Here is a 5,610-nt window from a genome sequence, read left to right as displayed (position 1 = left end):
AAGGGGCATGAAAGGCTGGCAGTGTGTGTCTGCAGCTGGAGGGAGGGGTTTATTGTCCTTCCACGTCTCTACTCCTGTCTCACCACACGCGGCTGGGACTTTAAGATGAATGGGAAGCTGGAGAGGTGGTTCAGCAGTTAAGAGCACCGGCTGCTCTTCCAGAGGTCCTGAGTTCAATTCCCAGCAACCACACGGTGGCTAACAACCATGTGTAATGGGATCTGATTCCCTCTTCTGGTATGCTTGAAGATGGGTCACTTATATACATTACATATTTTTTTTTAAAAAAAGAAGACATAGTAAGCCAGACATGGTGGATCCACCTGTAATCCCAGCACTTAGAAGACTGAGGCAGGATTGCCATGAGTTTTAACCTAGTCTGGACTACATAGCAAATACCAGGCCAGCTTGAGCTTCAGAGTCTCTCTCTCTCTCTCTCTCTCTCTCTCTCTCTCTCTCTCTCTCTCTCTCTCTCACACACACACACACACACACACACACACACTAAAGAATGACTCAAACTTTCCTACCATGTCTGGGACCTGCTGAAAGCAACACGTATTGGTTGCCTCCTATTTCATCCTAAAACACCAGGCAAATGCTGATGTTACACTATATTTACATTTATTTTAAACATTAAAGCGAGGCTCTAAAACAATTCACGTTTAAAGAAAACACTGGACCTGGAGAGATGGCTCAGAAGTTAAGAGCACCGACCACTCTTCCGGAGGTCTCGGGTTCAATTCCTGGCACCCACGTGGCAGCTCACAACTGTCTGTAATTCCAACATCTGACACCGTCACCCAGACATACATGCGGGCAAAACACCAAGGCACATGTAGTAAAATAAATAAGCTATAAAGAAAACACTGTCTTTAATGATGAGAGACATTTCAGAAAGATGTGACCTTGTTTGTCTCAGCCCTTTAGTAGCCTGTGCCCTGGGACAGAAAGTCAGGCACAGACTGGCAGAGCCTCTAATGCCTGCTGACCACCTGTCTTCCACACAGGTGAGCCATATCATCCCAGCTGAGGCTGGAGAGCTTGACAGTGTACCGCCATGTAGATTAGGAAACACCAGAAAGGTTAAGGCCGAAGCTGAGTGGTACAGAGAGGCAGGGAATAACTAGGCGAGGCCAGGTAGTGATCTGATTTCAGAAACCTACTCCAATGGCAGCCAGGGACAGAAAGGCTTACCCAAGCATACCAGTTCTCAGGGCTGGGGTGCCTTGCTAGTGTGTTTGAGGGTTTCACACTTTAGCCTAGGCTAGACTATCATTCACCGTGGGACTGGCCTCCAATTTGCAATCCTCTTGCCTCAGCTTCCCAAGTGCTGGGCTGAGATGAGCGCCATGCCCTTTGACTCTGGAGTGACCCCGGTACAGTCCTGATTCATCCTCGTGGCCCTTATCCCGTGGAGGATCCCCAAATGCGAGGGCTGGGAGACAGCATTCCAGATAAGCTTCCTCTGTTTGTTCTGACTTCTCTTGAGGAATAAAGAAGAATGACCCGCCCATCTTCAAACGACAAGACTGCAGGGAGGTCTGGAGAGAAGTCACGCAGCAGATGGTTGCTCGAAGCAGACTCCTGACTCTCTATGTGGCCTTTTGTGCACAAGAAAAATCTCAGAATGGGAGAGATCCTGTCAGTGAGGCTGGCTAACTCCCAGAGGCCCTGCCAGGGTCTCCCTGAGCTCTAATTTTGCCAACCACAAGCCATCAAGGGAACTGGCTGGCATCCCATCAATCAGCCGCTAATGAAGGCGAGCGCAGGAAGCCTAGTGTGTGGGCGCGCGCTCGGTCCTCAGTGTGCCCAGCAGGCGGCGCTGCGTATTTGCGGGTGGGCAAATCGCGGGGTGGCAAACCCCAGGAGGGGAACCCCAGACCACTGCGCTCAAATCCACGCTTCTGGCACCCGGGCCTCGGTTTTCCTACCTCTGTCTGTTCTGCTTTTTCCCGAGGTCTCCTCCACGCCTTTCCCAGATCCCCAGCTTTAAGCATTCTCTCTTCAGTTCCACGGACCCCTCGGTAGAAGAAGGGGGACCCACACAGTTACCCTGCCCAGTTGAGCTAGGGGTTGAGTGAGACATGGAGGCTGACATGTGGACCTTCTAGGAGAGGGGTATCATCATTCTCCCACCCTCGGGGATGGGGGAGTTTGGGGAGGGGGCTGGGTAAGGGCGGAAGCAAGTTAGAGCTGTGTTTGTCGCTGCGCTGCCTAGAGGAACAGATGGCTGGGGAGGGGAGAGGGTGCCTTGCCGGGAGGAGGGGTGCGGGGGCCGCAGGATGAGGAACGAGGAATTTCGACGCCCCGAGTCTCCCGGGAGAAGGCCCCCTCCTCATGTCTTCCCAGAAAGAGGGGCGGGCGAACTCCTGTCGTTTTCCTGAGGAACACCGGCCTTTGGCCCGCCCTTTGCACAGTCAGCCGCCTAAGGGCGCGTCCCGGGCTCGCTGTCTCGTACGAAGGGACAGGCCAGAGGCCAACGAGAGCCGCCTGGGTCTCAAGGGTTAATGGAGCTGCGATCCGAGGGACGAGGAGGCGGCAGGAAGCAGGCTCCGGGTTGGGAGCGAGTTCAGGGATCGCAAACAACTCCAGGAAAACGTGTTAATTGGAACTTTATGCAGATGAGTTGGAACTGGGGGCTGGGGAAGGCCGGAGAGAACAGGTCAGAAGGATGCTGGACACCCCGCGGGTGCAGAGGTTAGGGAGGTGGCACAGGCGGACCCGCTTCTTCCTAGACACACCCTATAGAGGTTCACTGGTCTTGGGAAGTGACACGCTAGCTCTCAGGCGCTCCTCTACAGAAAGCTAGTGAGAGGTCTCTGTGATTATCTCACAGAGACCAGTGGGTCCAGCAAAGCAGAGTTTCAGGAGGCCGTGAAGAAGAGTGGGTGGGCACACCTTGCATGGGTCTTCCCAGTCTCATCTTGGCTGTGTCCTACCCCCATCCGATATGGGTCCCTCTTTCTCCATTCATCATACTGCCCGTTTTGGGTTTTTCCTTTTCTCTTCTCTTCTCTTCTCTTTTCTCTCTCTCTCTTTCTCTCTCTTTCTTTCTTTTTTTTTCTTTCTTTCCTTCTTTCTTTCTTCAGGACCTACCTCACTTTGTAGCTCAGGTTAGCCTGGAACTCCCTGTATAGGCGGAACTGGCCTCGAACTCACAGCTACCCTCTTTCCCAGCCACCCTAGTGCTGGGATTACAGGAAACAACAGTCACTCAGGTTGACATTCTCCATATTTTATTCGTCCCCACTGTCCTCGACACCTAATTCCCATCCACAGCTTCCACCAAGGGTGTGTGTTTGGGGAGGAGTGCCAGCCTTCCTTTGCATGGCCCTGTCTGTTCCCCTCCTTCCTCCCCTTCCCACCCTCAGTAAGATGACTCCCAGACTTGAGAGCACTTACAGACATTTTCCACTTGATAAAATGCAAATCCCTGGACCACCAGCTATCTGATTCAGCAGCGGTTGAGGGGTTTTTAGAATCACCATGCAAGAGCTGAATGGGCAGGGAAAATGGGGGCCCATTTCCTCTTACTGCATCCTGTGTGGCCCTCCCCTCCCTTATTGTGGCGGTCTCTTTCCGGTGTGATGGGTGCATGGAAGGAAAAAGAAAGGGTGGAGGCAATGGAGAGGGGGGTCCCCTTTCCTGTGCCCACCCTCAGGGGTTCTCCCCCCTGCCCCCACTTCCCTCCCACTCTTCGGCTTCTCTACTGTTTACTTTTTGCTCAGCCAGCCTTGCCCACATCCAAATCTCCTCTCTTCTCATCTGTAGTCCCTGGGAAAATTTCGAGGCTCAGGCTATTTGGAGTTGACTGGGGACACCAAAAATAATTAGAGTCCCATCAGAGAGAGAGAGAGAGAGAGAGAGAGAGAGAGAGAGAGAGAGAGCGAGCGCCACTTTTGTTGGTGGAAGAAAATAAGAGGAGAGGAGACAGGGCTAGTGAGGCCATGTTAGGGGCTTGTTCTCCTCTTCAACTCAGTTAAGTCAGGGACTCTTTGTGTCCTCGCTCCCTTCCCCCCAGATGTCCAAAACAACAGTACCAACAATAAGAACAAAAAAAGATAGCAGGAGAATTTGCCAAGACCACATGGAAGTGGGAGAACAAGCGGACCTCCCAACCTTCTCTAAACCTCTTCCTTGAGCATAGTTGCCCCAGAAACCCCTCCAACGCCCATGCCCCAGAGCAGAGGGACAGAGAAGGGCATTTTGGACAAACGAGAGGAGATGGACTCTCAGGTTTCAGGACATCTGACAGGTTTGGCTGTAAGCATTAATAATTCATAGAGAAACCTGACCCCAGCAGGACCTTGGGCTTGCCACCTGGACTGTCCCTGCTTCCTTGGCCTCTCAGTTTGTTGGCCAACTTTCCCTTCTGAAGGGTCCTGGAAACCCCGTCTTCATGTTTTTATAGAGGAGCTCTCTCACAGATTAGAGATCTAAACGGGAAGCCAGCTGCTCGGAAAACTGGGCTGAAAACACCCTCACCCCCGACTCTGGGTGTAGAACCTGAGAGGCTTAAGGTCTTACAAAGCATGTCATCTGGCGGCCTGCTATTTCTCTCCCCAGGCGACTGCTTGCTCAGTCTGCAGTCTGAGATGACAAACCTGCCCGTGCTTCCCATGATGGTCAGTAGGGGGCAGCCGTCCTCTGGCCTATATCATCATCTCTGTATGATGATATAGGCCAGAGGACAGGAAAGAGCTCTGGCTACCCGTAGGGAGGCAGGCTTGGCCTTGAGGAAGGGCTCTAAAGTCTGGGATCTGAGAACAGCAGGGAGGAGTTTCCTAGTTTGGAGGCGATGAAGGGACTTTAGGCAGCATTCAAAATAGATTTCTAGGTTTCTAGCGTACCAATTTCTGGGTTTCTAGCTTACCAAACCAGGTGGCCAGGTGGCCACAAACATTCAAGCGTTAGAGTGAAGGCTGGCTGGTAGCCATTGAGGGCGGAGGCTTGAATAGCAGCTGTTTCTTGACAGTGAAACCCCTCGGGTGCCTGGGTAAGGTGTTTTACTTTGAATCTGAAGGCAATGGGTAGAATGACCTAGTGAGGAGATCCTCCGTGTGGCCAGATGAGCCTGGTCGCTTTGGGCAGGCTGGGTGGGAGTCGGGGAGCAGAGAAAGCGGAGTAGAGATTGCTTCCATTTTCTTTTATATTCCAGGCACACGGTAACGAGGAGCCGTCAGCAGGGAGGTGGCAGGGAAGAAGAGCGTGGCCAGGGGCCAGGAGGGGGACTTGGGAACTGAACAGATATAGGAGATTAGAGAAAGGAGGAGTTAACGTCAGCGACATTGGGTGTCTGAAAAAATGAAGTATGCAAAATGGGGACACACTCACGGAATGTGGGAGGTGAATGGATTTCTGTTTCTTTCGGGAGTTAGGAGAGTCACAGACAGGTCCATTCCCGAACACTCTGGACTCTGCGAACATTGGTGGGGGTTGGAAAACATGCGTTTGCCCATCTATTCTGGAGTGTGATACTCAAAGCTGTCAATCTGGGTTGTTTGGAGAGGCTGGGGATCTGAGCTTGTGAGGTTGCTGGGGGTGGGGTCCTGGGTGAGAGGGTGTGAGTACACGTCCATGTCTGGGGTGCATCTGCCTGTTTGTGGG

Source organism: Chionomys nivalis, chromosome 22 (genome assembly GCF_950005125.1).
Source record: "Chionomys nivalis chromosome 22, mChiNiv1.1, whole genome shotgun sequence".
In the NCBI taxonomy this organism is placed as follows: Eukaryota; Metazoa; Chordata; class Mammalia; order Rodentia; family Cricetidae; genus Chionomys; species Chionomys nivalis.
Note: the sequence above shows the minus strand (reverse complement) of the source record.